General features: G+C 36.2%; 1 protein-coding gene across 13 annotated transcripts in view; it reads right to left on the bottom strand.

Annotated features, from left to right (window-relative positions):
- Window positions 1–21517, bottom strand: part of NCOA1 (nuclear receptor coactivator 1) — a 294599-nt gene that overhangs the window by 192481 nt on the left and 80601 nt on the right. For 8 of the 13 annotated variants that reach the window (XM_034421269.3, XM_034421265.3, XM_087883325.1 and 5 more), the window contains exon 3: window positions 18309–18482. The exons of 3 other annotated variants lie outside the window; for them this stretch is intronic. The gene's annotated coding sequence lies outside the window, so the exon portion shown is untranslated. Of the gene's footprint in view, window positions 1–18308; window positions 18483–18650; window positions 18842–21517 lie in introns of those variants that run through there. 2 more of the 13 variants (XM_087883320.1, XM_087883318.1) reach the window with 2 other exon arrangements.

Raw genomic sequence — 21517 nt, forward strand, 5'->3', positions numbered from 1 at the left:
AAGCTCCCATAAGTGAAGAGGAAGAAGAGGAGGAGCCTCTTCTCGATGCACAGGTGCGCAGAGCTGCCAAAAGGCAGGAGTGGTTCCTCAGGACAAGGTCTCCTCGAGAGTAAGGCTTGGGGCTAATTGGCCACTCCCTTGGCCTATTTAAGGAAGGATGATGACTGAGGCAATTTGCAGGAAATTCGTTCACTCTCCTTCGCGTCCTGATCTTAGTTTTCTTATCAGTTTCCTGCAAATTGCTTCTGGGCTTTCTGCCAACCATAGTAAGATTACGATTATTTATTCTTTGGATTCTTGTAGGCTGTTAAGAAAAAGACTGATTTAATTTAGTAAACTAAGGTTTCTTCTTTGTGTATGCTGCATTCTTTGGGGTCCGTAGCTGAGGCAGAACAATATAAGAACATGAGAGTTCATGTAATGAACATGAGTTCATAAGAATATGAAAAACATTTACTAATGCGGTAAAACAAATAGGTTTTTCATCATCCTACAGGTTTAGTTTCAAAGAATTCCAAACCTGAAGATTTATGACCTGTGAACCATATGTGCTGCCAGCTCTAACCAGGGTCAAGCCAGTCAAAGTAATATATCAAAATCCAAAACTGCTATGTATGTATTCACATCCAATGTCTTTAGTTAAGAGTCAAGGTCTGCTTGCTCTCTTTTGATTCTCTGAACAAGGACAAAATTTTCCATAGTCAGGAATTAAATTGGTAAGTTCACAGACCAGGATGAAAATAATACTTAATCTTTGAAATTTCATAACTTAAAAGATATCCAATCCATATCTTCCTTTCCCACTGTCTGCTCAACCTAACCTAACAGAGATCATTCATCAAACTTCCTATGATGCTTGATGCACTTGAACAGAACAATACTGTACTAATACTTGGGGACAAGACAACTAACAGGGGTAGCACTAATATAGTATCAGTGAAAAATTAAGTTTCTGATCCCGATTTGAAAGCACTACTAAAAATGAGATCCTTGCCTTAAGTACAGGAATGATCAGGAATGGTAAACACAGTTATTTAGTATACAAGGTATCACAAATATCTAATCTTATTAAATCAACATCCCCAAAAATATGGAGCTATTCTTCAGTATTCACAATTCACCAAACGTTATGAGGCAGTTTGCTAACTATAAAATGTGTACACAAATGTGAAAAGTATGCAACAAAAACACCAAAATTGAAAAGCATACATAAAATGCATTATATTAGGAGAAAATGCATGTTATGTGAAATCCACCCATTTTTTAAAATGCAAATAAGTGAAAAAGCAGAACAGAAAATATTTCAGACTGGGGAAAAATCTGACAGAAATTAGCATTTCTTCATTCCTATTACCTGCCAGGGACACTTTTGAAGCTCCACTCCAACAACTAAGAGCAAAGTTGTGGGTTCTTAACTAAATAACTACATTAAGTAGATAATGCTAATAACTATGGAAACAAAACATTATCAATATCTCATAGCATGATTCTCTGCCATTCAGTCCAATTCTTACAGCTGGGCCTTAATAGTACATTGTCTCTAAATAAGAGAACGCTTTATTCTGTTTCTTAATGAAAATAAATAGGGAAAGATAAATTGGCACCATATTTGTTAAGCAGGCAGTCCCTGCAGAATCCTGAGAGGAGTTCACATTCCTCTGTTCAGTAACAAATTTATGTCTTTTGCTATTAGATAAAGGAGCTACCTACATTTTTCTGCAAGTTAGCTCTTTGAATTGCACCACAAAGGCTTTCTGGAGCTATAACCTGAATTTTGAAATAAAAAGGCTTTGGAACAGGGACGGCGCTGGTTTTTTATGCTAGTAATTGAAGAATGTCCTAGACCTAGACAAAAGAATAGAAATGAATGACATGATTTATGTGGTGAGGAGAGATAACACTGCTTTGTTATGTCTTCTCTTTCCCAGCCCCTTTCTCCAATAGCAACAATGACAGAAAAACCCAAAAAGTAATATGTTATACAGAGCCAAATAATTCAACCAAGTGGATCCAGAGGTACAGCACCATTAGGCTCTTGGTTATTTAAATCTAACAGAGAAATAAAACAAAATACATAGCATAAGGAGTCCATCTTGAACCCCAAATTACTGCAGCTTTCATTATGGTCTGGTCCCTAGAGCATCCTCAGATGTACTGATCTATGAACTTGAGATGCAAATGAATTCTTAGTCTGTTTCCAGTTTCCCTAAGCATAACAACATTTAGACCATTCCAACTGGCTAATTGATTTCAGAGTCCTTAATTGCTCCAATCTTTCAAATTTAAGCTGTGGCTGCTTTCTTTTGGTCCAATCAAGTGTGGGGGGGGAACCCTCTGGATTACATTCTACTGTGCCAAAGGGGACACCAAATAAAACCAATTCTGCAATTTTATCTTAACAAGATTACATACTGTCACGTAAAATGTTTTTATTTAGAGATATGTAGCCTAAGACCTTGATGTTATGAGATGTACTGCATAATAAATTTAGATAAGAAGGCAGATAATACTGAACAGTGTTTAAAAAATTAGTAACAGCTTCAGTGGGACCTGCAACAACATGTAAGGATACATTCATAGAAACATTCTAGATGAACCGGAGCTCTGGATTAAAAATCCATTTTAGGAATACTGGAAGAATCTATCAGACGGGGTATAAGAAAATTCCCTTGCTTGCTTTCCTCCTCACCAGAAAATTTTCCATAATGGATGATAAATTTGTGCTGCTAAACAAATAAATATTACTGCCCCATTACCTAAATAGTGGTTTTATTCATACAACATAGTTAACTAGATCAGTTACAAATCTTAACACTGCATTAGCTATATTTTATTTTATCTTGTATTTTTCATTCCTCTTTAACTTCTTTCACTCTTGTTCATTACCAGTCAAATCTGCTTACAAGACTCCACAATATAAATCCAAAACATCAACAATAAAATACAAGTCACCAATAGAATATGATGAAGTTTATGATAATTTAAATTATTTGACTTTGAGAATTTTCTTCCAGTTTGAAAATACATGTAATAACACCACTAATCATATTTGCAAGGCAATCAGAGACAAAACAAATTTCAGAAAAAATGCAGAAATATAATTAACAACAAGCCTTTATTGATTCAGATAATTAAAAAATATAACAGTTTGATTTCCATGAGATTTCCCACATCAAAAATGAACCTTGTGACCTGGTGCAGTAATATAATGTCTCCAAAGATCAATACAAAATTCTGGTCTTACGGCTATTTTAAAACGGCCTTAAGATTTTAAAATCAAGACCTATTTTCAACCCTCATTTGCAAGAGGAGATCTATTATACAACAACATCGTATCTCATGATAAGGACTCATGATAAGGGAACTGATAGGAAAGGAATTTTGAAGTTACGATAAAAAGCTCAATGAAAAGTCAGCCTATGAAAATGGTAAATCCCATGTTGTTAGAACTTTGGAACTCAAAGCACTGTACACATATTAACTCACAACAGCTTTATGAGATAGACTGGGTTTAATGACTAGTAAGTAAAGCTATTTAGTGAGCATCAAGTCTGAGTGTGGACTTGAACCTGGGTCTGGACCAGTAGTGGTATTCACTTACCTTCACTACCAGTTTGCCAATGAGAGAGCGCGTGCCACCTCTGTGCATGCACAGAGCATCCGTGATGATATCCAGACGGGTGGGCGGAGCCTCCTGCCACTGCTGCTATTGGTTCGCCTGAACTGGGGAGAACTGGTAGAATCCCACCACTGGTATCAACCCAATTGAATACCTTAAACATTTCATTTCAGTGTACATTTGGAATACACAATGTTGGCCACTGTATCTGCAAAGGGTTTGGAAAAGAGTTTTACATGATACTGTCAAGGGAGACATGGAGAAGAAGATCCCCCTTTTATAGCATTAGAACCAGAAAGGCATCCAGTACATTTGAATATTAAGATATTTAGGTAAGACAATGAAAACATGTTCTATGTGATATGAAACTGAGCTACAGAATTCATTATCACAACCTAGTGGCAAATGACTTTAAGGGGAATTAGCACTGTTAACAGAGGATTAAAAAAATCTCTAACATCTACTGCCACTAGTCTTAGACTAGGTACATCCCACCTGAATGTTCTAACTTCAGCTAAAAACCAATGCTCTAAGACTTGTGCAAAGATGTGACTATCACAGAGCCATTTTATGTAAGTTAATTAACAGCAAAACAGAAATCCAGATAGCAAGCACTTGATATGCACACATATTTAAAATTAAAAATTATGTCAAGGTTGCTTTTAAAAAGGTAAATAAAAGAGGGGAGGAGAGAGAACTGCAGAAACAAAACATTAAAATAGTTCAGAGGATTAAATACAGCAAGAATGTGCCAATACATGGAGCATACAACATGCAAAATTAGACAAGGTTCTCAAATTCTCAAGTAATGCTAGACCCAGCAATTACCTCATGCAGTTTCCCACCCTTTAATTAAATAAACAAACAGAGGAAAAAAGAAAACCTCAAGAGTTCCAAAGAAAATACAGATCTGGATGCTAAATAATATATTCTGTTTCCATGCATACTTCTTTTTATCAGATTTATCCAGATATTATGTGAATGATACAAAATGCTTGTTTTTATTATTCTTCATTGTCTTTAATTCCTATTTTTTATCTGAATCTCAATCTCAATTTAGGATTGTTTTCATTCTAGAATTTATCCCTGAATAACAGCCAGATATTGTCAAGCATTTAGCAGACACACTCTTTACACACATTAATCTAGGTAGAATTCCACCAGGATCTCTACTTCTGCTTTCTTAAGCATAATGTGATTAAAGGATTTAGCAAAGCAAGATGAATGCTAAAATACAAAATAATTTGGGTTGAAGCAAAATATTGTTCAACAGAAGTTGAACAAGACCAAGCTGAAATACATAATTTTGTAAGAATGATAAAAGTCATTTCAAATGCTTTCATACACTCTCCAGCTATTATAAATTAGATATGGGATAAATATGTATGCTAATATACCCTGTTTCCCTGAAAATAAGACATCCCCTGATAATAAGCCCAATCGGGCTTTTGAGTGCATGCGCTAAAATAAGTCCTCCCCAAAAATATTTAAACGCAAACCTGGAAATCAGGCAAGACGGCAAGAGGAGCTCCATCTTGCTCCACATGCCCCAAAATAATAAATAAGGCCAAATGCTTATTTCGGGGTTCAAAAAAAATATAAAACAGGGTTTTATTTTTGGGGAAACACAGTAACAAGATAATTGCTAGCAATGATTGGTATGACGATACCAACAAAAATTAACCTAAGTATAATAAATCTATATTGGCTCCAAAATTATCTCAAGTGGCATCTAAAATGACCTCATATATAACGTTTTTAGGTCACACAATATATTAGCATAGCAGAATGGCGCTGGTATATACCTTGAGTTCTTATATAGGATGAACTATATTTATTTTTAAAACGTTAAGTTATTATCATGAATGTTATTCAAATGAACCAAGAGTTACTAAATATTCTACTTGTAAATAACAGAAAATGTGACATTCTGAACTCATGATTGTCTGTGTGGAAAGATCAAACTGCCTTACACCAGGTAAAACTAATATTTAATTAAGTCCCCAAGTGGGCAATCCAACGCTAAATTGTTTCCAAAATCCAACCTATCTGAATTCAGATTGGAAGTATTTGTCCAGTGAACCACTTAATAAAGTAATTAATATTCTATTCCATTAATTTAGCTCTATATTTCCTTTGGAGAAGCAGTCACATTTACAGAAGTGTTTATCTTGGTTCTGTAAAAGTTTCTCACTTATGATATGCTCCAGTTTCTTGCAAGAAATCATATCATCATCATTCTGCCTCTGAAGTAACCTGATAAAAAGGAACTGGATTCTATTATGGCCCAGGTGCAATTTAATCTCTAATCTACAGCTGTGTAGTATCCGCTTGAACAAGCACATTAGGAAGAAAGCAGGTCAAGTGGGCATCTTTTATAAATGGCCTGTGGTACCAACACCTTATCCTAATCATACATCTTGCAATTCATCCATTATAATTTCAATGCATAAATTATACACAGAACACCAAAATAATAACAACTCACAGATTTTACCACAGAGCATGCCAGGAAACAGAAAAATATACATCCAAGGCGAGATCACAACAAAATTTTTCATCTATCTGAACTAACAGAGAAACATTTGATAGACAATACTTTAGAAACCATTTTCAAACAGGATTATGTTCTGATTACTTCAATAAAGCCTCTATACTTCATACTTGATCAGAAAAAAATGCTTTCTATAACATCCTAACATTATTATAAAGTAGATACCCATGTTTCCCCAAAAATAAAACCAGCCTTACTTTTTGGGGGGGGCTCTGAAAAAAAGCACTAGGGCTTATTTTTGGGGATCTTTTTTTTTCATGTATGGGAGGCCCACTTCTTCTGCTTGATCGCAGCAGGGTAGGAGGCCGTGCAGTGTGGAAGTTCTGCTGCCACGAGGCAGAGGGGTGGATCTTTCCCATGTGCCCCCACACTGGCTTACCTCAGGGCCTCCTCAGCCAGGCCACCCATGCTCTGGCACCTGCTTCACCTGTCCAGCAGAACCCCGCATGGCCGCCGGCCCACTTCTGCTTGCTCACGGCCACAACAGAGGAGGCTAAGTGAGGCGCCAGTGCTGCAGCCACAAGGCAGTTTTTGGGACATGGAGGCCTGGCTGAGGAGGCCCTGAGGTAAGTCAGTGCGGGGCAAGAGGGAAAGCTCCACCCCTGACTCACCTCATGTCAGCACCATTGTGAGCAACCAGACGGAATGGGCGGCCAGCCAGCTGCACAGGCACATAAGTAGGACTTATTTTGGCGGTAGGGCTTATATTAGGTGCATGTGTAAAAATGCTAGGGCTTATTTTCAGGATAGGGCTTATTTTCAGGGTAACAGGGCATCTCTTCCTGGAAGGAATTAATTTAATTAAAACTACAGGTAGTCTGTGACTTATGACAATTGAGCCCAAAATTTCTGTTGCTGAGCGAGACAGTTGTTAAACGTTTTATGACCTTTCTTGCCCAAGTTATTAAGTGAATCATTTCAGTTGTAAAGTCAGTAACATGGTTGTACAGTGAATCTAGCTTCCCCGCTGACTTTGCTTGTCAGAAGGTCACAAAATGTGATCGCATGACCCCAAGACACTACAATATGAGTCAGTTGCCAAGTTGCCAATTTTGATCACATGACCATGGAGATGCTGCAATAGTTGTACGAGTGAAAAAGTCATATCACTTTTTTTAGTGCCGCTATAACGTTGAACCATCAATAAACAAACTGTTGTTAAGTTGAGGACCTTCCATTCTCTTTTTATATTGTTTTATCTTGCTGCAAAAGGATTCAGACATACAAAGGTGCTAATGATTAATGACTTTATGAGTCTGCATGCAAATGAACACAAACACTACCGGGTTTCTTCCTGGCTACCAGTCTGATAGAACAATACTGTAGAAACAGGGAAGAGATCTTTCTCAACATATAAACCTAGGGGCAAAAGACACTGATCCTCAGTTTGTTTCTCAATTTTTAGGTAATGTTGAGACCCTGACATATTTAGACATTCCTTAGACATTGCCTCTGGCAGAAAAGGCAGTATTTGTTCTGTACATTTTATTTTGTTGTTCCATGCAACTATGAAACAATGTTTCATGGAGGGGGGGGTGTCACATGGCATATTTATGTGAAAAAAACCTTTCCTTTTTTATATAAAAAAGAAACCCCTTCTAAATATATTCCTGCCATATTCAAAGAAAGTAAAGGCATAATATTATTTTAAGATTTGCAGATACGTGGCATTGTCTTTGGAATTCATTAATAGCTGTACTGCAAATACATGCCAGTAAAATATCTGCTTGATATTAATCTATTAAAATTCACTAATTAGCTAGTGGCATGTTCATATATTTCATTATTTGCTTTCTCAGCCTCAAAACCCTCTCAGTTTCCTCAAAAGTAAGCCAAATTGCTCTGGGCAAGCCATTTTTGAACAAGAATGTTTCCACCCCTTGTTGAGGTTTTGATGTGAATTATAAAAGGCAACAATTCCCTTTGAAGGAATAGTTCCTTTGATATTAAAATGTATTTATAACTTCTTAAAAAATACATTGACACAGGCATGTGGTAAAACTAAAACCATGATACCAATTTATATTCTCTTTTAATGCTGTAAAGCATCTCTTTAACATAAGATGACAAAACAAAAATAAAAGAAAAAACATCAATTCAAGAATTTTTTTTTCTTATTGCAAAGGGATTCGAAGATTCTGACCTACTGATATTACATTTTTAATTCACATTATTGCCAAATATTTCAAATTGTGAAACAGTCAATTTAAAAATGTCTTCCCCATTTTTCTGTTATTATTTCAGTTTCATTCCTGCAAAAGATAAGTATTTGTGAAGGAAGTTCCATGTGCTTGAACCACAAATCAGAAATACTGGGAGGAAGGAATTGCAGGTGAAAGGATACATTATTTGTGTAATATTTTGTGGCAACCTTACTCAATTCAGACTGGCTGAATCTGAATCTGAAAGGAAAAACACTTTATTCACCCATTCATGAAAAGTAGCTCACAACTCAAATTCCTGCACTCCAGTCAAAGGTATCAGCTTTCATTAATTCCACAAAATTTTGGCAGACAAGACTATGAACGCATCTATTTCAAGTGGGTTGCTAAGAATATTTTTCCACAGTGCCAACAATCTTGCTGCTTCAGTAAACTGCGTAGATTCCCAACACACATGGACCAGGGGTGGGGCAAAGGAAATCAAGATGGCAGCTGCAATGGGTAGATTGAAACTCCACCTGCTTTTTATGTATGCAGCAACAATGCTCAAGACCTGTTTTTATCATTCCAAAGGACAAGATGAAAGATACAGTTTTAATTTATAGGAAGGCATTTTGGCCGCATATAAAATAAAGTGTTTTAACAGAGCAATTCAGCAGTTGGAACCAATTACCCAGAGAGATAGTATCTCCTCTTTATGGAATATGTTCAAGCATATTCCATAATATGCATATGGGGAATCAATTAAAAATATATATTTTAATGTGGAGTCTTGCATATGTCACAAATTAGCCATTTCAACGGTATGTCTCTGTGATCAAAACAAAATACCGATAGTATTCTTTTCAATACAACTAACAGTGCTTTTATAACGACAACTTCCACTTTCCAGTGGCTCCTGAATGATTTGATTTTAGCTTTGCAAATTGCCTTCCATCCTGCCAATGTTGAAAGCTGAGAGCACACAATGTCATGAGCCAATCAGAGATTCCCCCAGTCAACCAACACAAAAAGAAGAAATTGTCATTCAGTTGGTGCCCTGTCTAAGCGAGCCAAGCTAGTTCGTGGGTTTAAAAAAAAAAAAAAAAACACACACACACACACAAACAAACACTCATCTGCTCCAAACAGAAAGATGGAGTGGGAGGGAATGCTTTCATCCCTCTTCCCCATGTTTTCAACAGATGCTGAATATGTTTGGCTTTTTTTTTTAAAAAAAAGCTAAATTATTGGAATGAGTGGAAAGCTGCCTGGCTATGGAGATATCATTCCTCCTGCATTTAAATTCCCACTGAAAGAAATAATGGTGGCATGAAGAAAAACTTAGCAGCCAGCTACAGTCAGGCAAAAGTTCAGTGCAGGATGCTTGTTAAAGCAGGGAAAGTCAAGAAGTGGGAGGGAGAGGTATTATAGTATATGTTATACTATGTAGTGTTTAATATCATGTGTGTTAATGAAGTGTTCTTTTATCATTGGGGGAAAATAAATGGGGCTTTTACCAGGATTGTGGAACCGACTGAAAACAAACTCAACATTGTTAATAAGGTTGTCCTGATATCAATCAGCTCCAAATTTAAGCAGTCCCAGAAATGGGAAAACAGATTGTTCCCTCCTCCAGCAAATTATAGTATCTCCTAGCAGCTCTTGTAGCACAACTAAACCAGATTTCTGATCATCTGCCTATTACAAACAATGTCTGGAGACATCTGGAGCTGCTTTCAAACTGGTGAAGGATTCTCCTGTAGAAGTGTTGTTTCAAAATGTTAAAATATCGCAGTTTTAGAACAAGAGACTTGTATTTTAACATACATTCCTCTCCTTTAAAAAAAAATTGAAAAAAAATATTCTCTTATTCAGTTCCCCATACTTTGCTCCTTATCCAGAGGAAGCAACCCTTGGGGAAATCTGTGTAAAAGTCCCACAAACCATTCAGTGAATTAAAACCATGTCCTAAACATTAAGGCTACTGAGAAGCAGCTGGACAAGAACTTCTCTAAGCTGTGTGCTATAAACAATCTGGTGGCAATCAAACTTTCTTAGGTTTCAGGAGAAGGGAAACAAATCATTAAACATTTTTATGGGTGAGGGAATGCAAACTGATGGCACTCATTTGTCATATCCTTTTTTTTTAAAGAGAAGACTAACAAGCTAGACCAGTTTTCAATCATGGTGCAAGATGATTAGACTATAAATTATGACATTTGCTCATGGATTTTGAATACACTTCCATGTTGTTCCGAACACTGCTCCTGGTTCAAATTTGAATAGTAAAATTTGAAATGGCTCAGCCCCCAAAAGACTAAGATCCAGCCGTGTATTTTTGAAAACATGTGGTTACTTGTCCTGAGCTGTCTAACTAGGATGGCACATATAAATAGTCCCGACAAACTGCTGAGAAATCATAATATTTTAAAATCCCTTTCAACCATTAGACAAAGCTATATTTCATGTAAAAATGGGCCCAATTTTTGCAATCTTATTGCTTGTGTGACTGCTGGACAAATCATAACCCATGGATTCTGTACAAACTTTGATGTAATTTTGACAATTTCTCAACCACAAAAAATACCCCTGGACTTTGAAAAAAGTTCAGTTGTGATACAAATGTCTCCTATACCTGGTTCCTTTAAACATACTCACAATTCATGCATAGCAAATTCAGATCAACAACTTAAGAATCATTGTCCTTTCTAAAATTCACACACTTAAAACCATAGATAGAACTATCCTTTCATTTAACATTAATACACAAAGCTTTTTTTTGTTTCTCTTGTAAGATTAATTTATGACTCTACGATAGAAAACACTAGATTCACTGAATACCCCATAATTTCTGATGAAATGGATTATTGTTTACCAATGATCTTTTTAAAGTCTGTGCCAAAAACTTGGATGTATGTCTAGAACATTTAAGATAAATTACTCAGTTAAAGAGATTGCTAGATAAAATATTATTGGGTGCTTTTCAATTTTTTGTCCAATGCTTCTGGAACACAGAAAAAACATCTGCAGCTAACTATTTTAAAGCAAGCATTACCATTAAGTATTTTTCTTTACATTCTCTCATAGATGACATTGCAAAACAAAATCCTATTTCCCAATATTAGGATAATTAGAATTGAGTTTTGCATCTAGAAGAAATTCACTGTAAAATCATTATAATCCTTCCAAATGTTAAAAGGCAAAGGCTCTCAACAAAAATCTATATAATTTATCAATCTAAGAACACAATTCACAGGTTTATAAGCACACTCTCTTTTGTTGAGTTATGATCCTGGTAACATACTATGTCACTATATCAGATAATATATAAATCTATTATCTTTCCACCTGATTTTGAAGACCTTTCCGTATATACCATGATCTAAGCCAAGTAATCACCTCCATCCTTATCATTATATCATAAACACACAAGGGATGGGAAATCTAATATGAGTGTGAGCTCCAGATGTTTCAAAAACAATGTATAGGAAATCCTCAACTTACAACCACAATTGAGCCAAAATTTCTGTTGCTAAATGAAACATTTGTTAAATGGAGTTTTGCCCCATTTTATGACCTTTCTTGCCACATTTGTTAAGTGAATTGCTGCAGTTGTTAAGTTAAGTGTTGTTGTTAAGTGAATCTGGCTTCCCCATTGTCTTTGCTTGTCAGAAGGTTGCATAAGGTGGTCACATGACACTGGGACATTGCAACTGTCATAAATATGAGCATCTGAATTTTGATCACGTGACTGTTGGGATGCTGTCACAGTCATGTGAAAAAATGGTTATAAGCCACTTTTTTCAGTGTTGCTGTAACTTCGAATAGTCACTAAATGAACTGTTGTAAGTCAAGGACTACCTGTATATTTTTAATTACAACACCTAATGTTTTTAAACAATATCATATATATTATAACATGCCTTTTACCTACAACTTTTCTATAAATTTAAGCAGCCAAGTTATGACTGAAGGGAATGCATGCTATCCTTCCTTTAGAATAGGGATGGGGAACTAGCTGGCTCAGGAATTCTGGGAATTGAAGTCCACAACTCATTAAAGGGGCCATATTTCTTCACCCCTGATTTAGAAATACTGTACACATCCAGACAGATCAAAGTACATCTAAGAAAATTTCATTGGTTCCCCCTATATATTCTGCCCCTCTGCACTTACATTTCTGAATATTGTGTTTGGTCAGATCATGGACAACATCATAGGAACATTTGAATGCTTTTTAGACATTCTAATTTAAAATGTATTGCATCTGTTGTTCTATGAAACAAGTGGAAAAATCCTCACAGTACCACTTGAAGTCAGATTTGCTTTCAATTTTATTTGGCATTTCAAATCACTGTTTAGATTTTCAGTCTGCTTTTCATAACATGTATTATTATAGGGCAGTTCACAGTATGTATATAAAACAACCCAACACAATGAATATAATTTAAACTTAAATATAATTTAACTTGGAGACCATTTATGGAGTGTAACTCCGTGCATGGCCTTGCATCATATTTAAATTTGGCCTTTTTTTCTTAACATATGGATTTATAATTTTACTTCTTGTCTGATTTAGAATAAGGTTAAAGTTTTCCAGAATAACTGAAACTCTAATTTATTGCTCCTATCATACTGGCTGCTAGTGTTAATGACTGAATACTAGTTTGATTTCAATAATAACTTTAAAGTGCTAAATTGATATAAGATCATTTTTATATTCAGTCTAATCCACTGTTACTTTGAAAATCCTCATTTAGTTTTATACAAATGATAAAATATTTTTCTATTTCTTTTTCATTCCCTTGTTTCTCATTTTCTCTCTATTTTCTTTCTCTCTTTTCTTGGTTATGCTTTCAAACATCTGTTAAAATATTTAACAAAACAAAATGAATATACTGTAAAACAATAAAAATGAAACAAAATGCTGGAGGGAGCACTGTAGATTGCATGACCATTATGTTATAGGACTGGTCTGTCACACAAACTGGCATCTGCCTGAGGAGAGGCCTCTCAAGACAAAACAACTTAAAAACATAGCAATGATATTAAGCACAAATAGATTAAAGAGTAAAAATATCTGTGAGAAAACATAACCCGCAGAATCAACTACATTAACACAATCTCTGGCTTGCAAAATGTAACAAAAGGACGATCTTCTTTAGAACTCTTTATTTCAAGTACTGCTTCCCAATTATGCCAATAGCATAATTGTATAAACCCTTTAACCCAGGGGTGTCAAACTCGCATCGTCATGGCGTCGTCACGTGATGTATCATCTTTTTCGCCCCTTCGCTAACTAGGCATAGGCGTGGCGTGACTTTTCCCCCCCTTTGTTAATCAGGCTTAGGCGTGGCTTCCTGAGACTCTCCCTGAATCCCATTATAGCATGGTCAGTACAGGTACAGGTAGTCCTCAACTTACGACTACATTGAAAGCAACATTTCTGTTGTTAGGCGAGACATTTGTTAAGTGAGTTTTGCCTCATTTTACAACTTTTCTTGCCACTATTGTTAAGTGAATCACTGCAGTTGCTAAATTAGTAACATAGTTAAGTGAATCTGGCTTCCCCATCAACTTTGCTTGTCAAAAGGTCGTAAAAGGGGATCACATGACCCTGGGACATTGTAACTGTCATAAATATGAGTCAGTTGCCAAGCATCTGAATTTTGATCAGGTGACTATGGGGATACTGCAACAATCATATGTGTGAAAAATGGTCCTAAATCACTTTTTTCAGTGCCGTTGTTAATTCAAACGGTCACTAAATGAACTGTTGTAAGTCAAGAACTACCTGTATTAGCTCACTTTTCCCAGTTTGACCTTTTTCTCTTCGATCAGAAAATTTGCATCTTTGCTAGTGGCTATTACAGAAACAATGCAGCATTGCTATCTCATGGCTATATGAGATACATGTACTCTTCTGGATCTCAGCATCAGAATATTTCAAGTCAAAAATATTTCTGCTTCAGAAGGAAGTTTTAAACATGTAATTTATTCACACAACTTTTTGAGCAACCATTGTGGTCTTCTAGAAAATCTGAAAATATTGTGTTTTGGACATAGGAAACTCTGAGGATAAATAAAAGAAGAATAAATTGTGCCACAAGTTACCACAATTTCCTGTACTGTGCTCATATACTTTTCATTATAAATCTGTAATGAATACCACTTTGATTACAGTTATCTATACCACTATTTCTCAAGTGTGGTCTGGAGATCCCCAAGACCTTTTCAGGAAGTCTACAAAGTTAAATAAATACATATTTTTTAAAATATCAGATTTAATTTCTAACACAATAAATATTGTAGACATAGCCCACATAAACCAAAGCTTTTTGGGGTCTTCAAAAATATTTTAAAATGAGACCAAAATATTTGAAAACCACAACATGTTAAACTTTTTATCTTTTACTCAAATATGAAGTGGCTAAGCTTCAGATTTGTTGTATCTGTTCCTAATGTTTTGCAGAGACATCAATAGAAAGCAGGAATGTTTGGTCACCAAGAATTGCCCATTTATGTTACTCTTTTTCAAAGAGAAAATGTATCCTTTAGCTTATCATTTAGTTGTATCATTTCTGGATGGCAATCCTTTTTTTTTACACTGATTAAGACATTGGGTGCCTTTGTTATGATTATTGATTTGTTTATAATAGTTAAATTGATATAAGACAGCATAGAAATGTTGAGACTACAGTGTCCAATTTTACTGAGCTAAAAACTTCTTTTTAATTCATGTTTGTCCCTACTTTTTCTTGGTGAGATGTTTAAATATCTGTTCAAATAAAACCAAAATGCAAGGAAAGGGAAGGGAAGGGAAGGGAAGGGAAGGAGAAAAGGAAAAGAGAAAAGGAAAGGGAAAGGGAAAGGGAAAGGAAAGGAAACATCAAGGAGACCATTAGGGTAAGTAAAAAATTAAATACTGGAAAACAATAAAAAAATAAAAATAAAGAGAGATAGGGGAGAGATTGAGATTACCAAGAAAGGGTGAGATGTCATCACTTTTCCCCACCTCAGATGACTGTGTAACCTAGAACTGCTGATGGCAACACACAATGGCACTGTTACTTTTGACGCATTTTATATCCTGATGAGAGATAACTGATAACAATTGATCTTAAGAAACAAAGAATTTTACTCACTCATATCCGCATACTATAGCAATATGTTCTTCAGCACTAAGAAAACAAGTCATTATGTACATGAGGGGGAAAACTGAAAATGTCAACTTCCCGTCATATGCAAATTCTAAGATTGGTATGAAATATACCTATAGCTAATTAATAAACCATACTTTGAACTTAGCTTGTCTGAACTAAATACAAATTAGAAAAAAAATGTTTTTGGAGTTCAACTAAAACAAAAAACGAAATTAAAGTTTGTACAACCATTTTTTTCCAAAACCGAACACATAAGCTTTCAGTCTCTTTGGGGCTCAGAGTGGCTTTTCTATTTATGCCATGCACATTTTAAAAAACAGCATCTCCCTTCTTATCCAGTTTATTTATTTGTTGAAGAAATGCATAAGGCTACCCAGCTCACAATTTATTACTCAAGGCAGCACAAATAAATAAAACCCAAAAATAGACAAAATCAAACCAAACCTAATATGAAACCTAAATAATCTATCACAATCATAGATATATGCATACAGTAAGCATATCTGGGCTTAACAATTCTTTCTGCTAAAGCCTGGCTCAGCTAAGTCTTCATCACTCTATGAAAGACTAATAGGGCATAATGATAATTTAGTAGCAAATTTTGGCAAAATTATATTACGTTATGCATTACAAGGGTAATTTCTGCCAAAGAATACAATCTCCCTACTACTATTTTTTTTTTGTTGTTGTTGTTGTTGTTGCAACTATGACCTGGTTGACTGAGAATCTTCATAGACGTTTTCCCTACTTATTATTTCCATATCTCTAATATAGGGTATTATATAGCCCTGGATTCAGTTACTTTGGCCGTGTCATGTGAGGGAATTCACTGGAGAAAGCAATTATGTTTGGAAGAGTTAGCAGTAAAAGGAAACCAATCTGTCAAAAAACACAGTGATTGGACACCATCAAAGTTGACATCAGTCAAAGCACAGAAAAACTCAAAGAAGTAGTGTAAAATAGGAAGATGTAGAAAGACCTGGCCCATTGAATCACCAAGAATCAGATATAGCTGAATGGATAACCTTACTCTTCTTATTCTTATTCTTACTTCTTATCATCATCATCATCATCATCATCATCATCATCATCATCATCATCTAGCCCTGACTGGTAAATTCCCCTGAATCTTTACACTATATATCCATGCTGGGAAAGCAAGCTTCAACTATTTTCTTTCTGTGGATGGGTCCTTCAGGACATGTGGTTTTCAACCTTAGTGTATGAGTTTCTCTCCACTTATTCCCCTTGTATGTGACATATTTCTCTGTCTGGTATTGGATTGGTTAAAAAAAAGAAACAAAACATCATAGTTTCACTATTCTTCCGGTCAACAATCAGCTGAACTCTTACCAAGTTCATCCAGTTAAAAGGAAAAGTCAATCATTTCATTTGTCAAATGAAAAGACAAAGGTTCAACTTTTTACTTTCCACTGATAAACTTGCAAAACAAACAAATGAAAAACAGGTTCACCAGCTGAGGCTCTTAGAAGGGGAAAGAAACTCAGCAGTCAAGAAGAAAATGGACATGGAGGGCAACAGCCCATGTCCATAGGGAAGGGGGGCATCTCTGTCAGAGCACATAATAGCCACCTGGAATTGATGCATCTGCCTGCAATAAAATGCAGTACAGCAGGTAAACCAAACAGTATTGCTTTTGCTGGCACAAAGTGGAAAACATTACTTTGGATGCGTAACAGAAAAAGACCAGAGTGTTTGCCTTCTTGGTGGCTGGTAAAGGATTGTGTAGTGCAGTGATGGCTAACCTTTTTGCCGTCACGTGCCAAAAGCAGGGGGAGTGTGGAGTGGTTGTGCACACGTGTGCCCACATCCATAATTCAAGAGGCTTTCTTGGAGTCTGGGGAGGGCGAAAACGGCCTTCCCCACCCGCCGGAGGCCCTTTGGAGGCCAGAAACGGCCAGTTTCCCAATTTCCGGTGGGCCCGGAAGGCCTGAAAATCAGCTGGCTGGCGCATCCATGCATGCTGGAACTGAGCTAGGGCAACACTCGCATGCCCACAGATATGGCTCTCAGTGCCACCTGTGGCATCCGTGCCATAGGTTCGCCATCACGGGTGTAGTGTATCTCTAACCTCAAGAAATATTAGTGGCCTGCAATCATGCTGGGACAACCAGGTCATGCAGATCAGTCTTAATTGATTACAATATTTGAATATTTTTTTAATTTCCCAGTTAATTTGCACTCTGCTTAGCTCTTCTGAAATTAGTAAAGGGTAGTTATGTGCCACTACCTCCAAAGATCTAGCTCAAGTTTCAGGAGTGGACAAGAGAAAGATGCCAGAACAAAAACAGGTTTTTGACTACCTGCCTAAATCTGTTCCTAGATTACACATGCATTGTGGAAGCTGTGAATCCCAGAATTTAAATAACATTAAATCTGTCCAGTAGAATAAATTATGTATTAAAATGGGGTTGTCTTCTCATTTTTAACCTTAATTTCATCAGCTTCTTTTCCTGTTCAGTCATGTCCAGTTTAATCAGCAAAAGTTCTAATTTGCTATAATCAAGCAAGTCACTTCAGCTTCTCCAAGCCCAAAGCTTGGTTCTAAGGACATAAACCTCTTTTCTATATCCACCATATCTAGTGGAATCTTTATTGCAATGCACCGGAAAGACCGATTTGGTAATAACAACCTCAGGATAATGCAATTCTGAAAATAAACTAAGGAAAAGAAGAGGAATTCCTGCTTTAAGCAAAATCACATGGACAGAGTCCATGCAAGAGCCATCTATTACAGCATTAATCTATTCTTAGAGGTGGAGAGGAGAAAAAGCAAGAAAAGAAATAACTGGAAGAAAGCAACTTACCTCCTACTGTTCCAGGGGTGATAATTCATAGAGAAACAAAAAATGAGATTCTTCAGTAAAGCATATAAACTGTACAAAGCAATCTTAGAATTTCAACAAACGCATGCACTGATCTTCAATGGGCAGTTGTCAGTACACTGTCCTCCTCTGGGTGAGAACAGCATCAAGTAAATTCTGGAAGAAGAAAAGAAAGCAAGTTCCCCAATTAGTCCAACACCCTAAAACTCAAACATGAGTTTCATGGTTACATCATAAATAAAAACTGCATCTACAATATATCCATGTAGCACTAACTAAAATATTCACACATGTTCCCAGTTCATGCGTTATGGGAATACATACTTTTAGTTGGTAGCAGCCAGTGTCCAATGAACATGACAGTATGGCAAAGAACCCCACTTTGTTCCTGTTTTGGGTCCCCAACAGCAGGATGTCTCTGCCTCTCTAACTTTGATGTTTCGCTTCACCGACAGCTAGAAGCAGAGGGGCAATCTAGAAGACTTTCTCAGTCAGCAAATACAAACTCTGCTTGTGGTTTGTGGTTAGATAATAGTGACTGCTCCAAATACATATTGACAAAATGTTTTGGAACTGATGCATTTACTGACAGACTATTGGAGGGGATGATGCCTGTTATGTTATCACCCCACAACCCAGCTTCAAGCTGCATGTGTTCATGCTGTCCTTTCAGTAAATTTCATGAAAAATAAGTACTTTATGTTTCTCGGTTTTATACTAATGTTGTTACTTCACATGAATCTCAGATATGAGATGAAAGGATATTGGAGAATAGAAAATAAACAAATGTAACAGTACAGTTCTGTTGCTGCATATAAAAACCCTTTTATTTCTCACTCAGGAAATACAGGAACTTTTGCACATTAAAAACTGGAACACAGATTTTACATTTTGAACAATGAAATATAGGGCTTTCAACCAATGTAAGGTGATTTGTTTATCCAACGTCCTTACTATTCATTTCATTAATTCTAACGAATAAGTAAATTAAATGAAGATGTATCCTTATAGACTTCAAATGGAGTAGTTTTTTTGTTTATGAATGTTCACACCAACCACACAGTTGGTTGTGCTTAAAATATTATATATGCCTGTTGCACTTACTCAAGAACCTTGGCATTTTTGTCAGTATCTTTCCCCTAAATTTGCAAGCCTCAGTTCTCTGAAAATAAACTTGGTATGTGCACAAAGGCATCGTTTTATATATGTGCCATTGCTGAAAGATAAATAATCAGCTAAGGGACAAAGCACTCCCATGAATTAAGATGATTTCATTTAAATTTTAGCCAGACTCACAAAACAGTATTTTGCATGTTTTTATGTGAATCATCCAGAACACCACAGAATCTGGTAAGCACATGTGAAGAATATATAATGCTATGTGGCTGCGAAGTAGAAGAGCAGCACCAAGGACCACTAGGAAGATATACCTTCTGCCTCCAAATATGAACATCATGTTGGAAAAACAGCAATACTAGGAGATCACACAAAACCTGCAAGTTAAGTGTTAAATAGTAAAGTGCAGAGCGTTCCTTAGCAACTAGGAAGGACAGCCAATCACATGTATGCATAATCTCTTAGTTAACTCTGGAAGCTTCTGCTAGGAAGCTGCTCTGCACTGTTCTGTATGCATGCCAATTGCTGTCTTTTTTTTTTTTTTTACAAAACTAAGAGACCTAGCTCCAGTCCAAATGCTAGCTGTTGCAAGGCTATAGAGCTGAAGGAGATAACATTCTGTCCCAATACAGGAGTATTTATGTGTGTTATTGCAATCTACCGTAAAATAACATAAAAGACTAAAAAGTGTTGTTGGAATTTTCAAAGCCAATACATGAAGCATCACCTGTGAATTATCCATGCCCTTTAAAAGCTGCCAATATTACTTCATCCAAAAGTTTTAAAGCTTCTCCCGCCCACACCCACATCCCCAAAAAATTAAGCTTGGTTTTTGTGCAGTCTTCAGAAGGAAAGACTGCAAATCTAAGAGCGCCTCAATGCAAGCTTCAGTGACAAAACTTAATGAAACCACCTAAATGCCTTCCAGAATGGTGTTATTCTAAAAATTGGCAAGATTAATTATACAGATAGTTCTCGACTTGCAACCACAATGGAGCCCAAAATTTCTATTGCTAAGTGAGATATTTGTTGTTAATTTTGCCCCATTTTACGACCTTTCTTGCCACCGTTGTTAAGTGATTACTGCAGCTTTCAGTTACACGTAGTAACATGATTGTTAAGCGAATCTGGCTTCCCCACTTTGCTTGTCAGAAGTTCACGAAAGGGGATCACATGATCCCAGGACACTACAGCCGTCATAAGTATGAGTCAATTGCCAAGCATTTGAATTTTGAACATGTGATCATGGGGATGCTGCAATGGTCATAAGTGTGAAAAACGGTCATAAGTCACTTTTTTCAGTGCCGTTGTAAATTTGAACAGTCACTAAATGAACTGTTGTAGGTTGAGGATTAGCTGTATTGTGTAGATCTATGGACTAAACCTACTTCATTAGATACACAAATATATTTATAAATACCAAAAAATGTATGTATGTGAGACAGATTCTTGCACCCAAATACATTATTATGCATCAGTACTCCAAGATGGAAAAGATAGCAGTTAAGAATTGGTTATAGGTAGTCTTTGTTTAGCAGTCACTTTGTTTGTCATTGAGACAACAATTCAGTCACTACACTATGTGAAACTGCAACTATGCTTATGATCTTACTTTAACTTTCCTTTGATTTACAGACCTGAGAAAGTTATCAATGTGATAATTGGTCATGAAACATTTTTATCTCTATCATAACAGTGAGCAGTCACTAAATGGAGCAGTTACTAAACAAGAACAACTAACTGTGACTCTTTGGTCATTTCTGAATTCACACAAATGGGTTCTGCATCTTTGAAATATCTACGTTTTTGGGGGAGAGCCATGTCTTCCTTCATAGCACATAGTTCCCACCATTTTCTCTAGTTTTAAAGATTGCGTGTAACACAGTTAGTGGGTGCTCTGAAGTTACTGAATAGCCCTTGAAGAAGCACAATTGTAGTAAATAATAAGATCATTTTGATTTATATGATTCACAAATATGGAAGAGTAGCCAGCTACCATACTAGAGGTCTTGAAGGACCACACTGTTCTACCACAAGAGATCCATCTGCTCCCCATGTGGAAGATAAATTTTATT

The sequence above is a fragment of the Pantherophis guttatus genome, chromosome 1 (assembly GCF_059756535.1).
Source record: "Pantherophis guttatus breed Tessera chromosome 1, ASM5975653v1, whole genome shotgun sequence".
NCBI lineage: Eukaryota > Metazoa > Chordata > Lepidosauria > Squamata > Colubridae > Pantherophis > Pantherophis guttatus.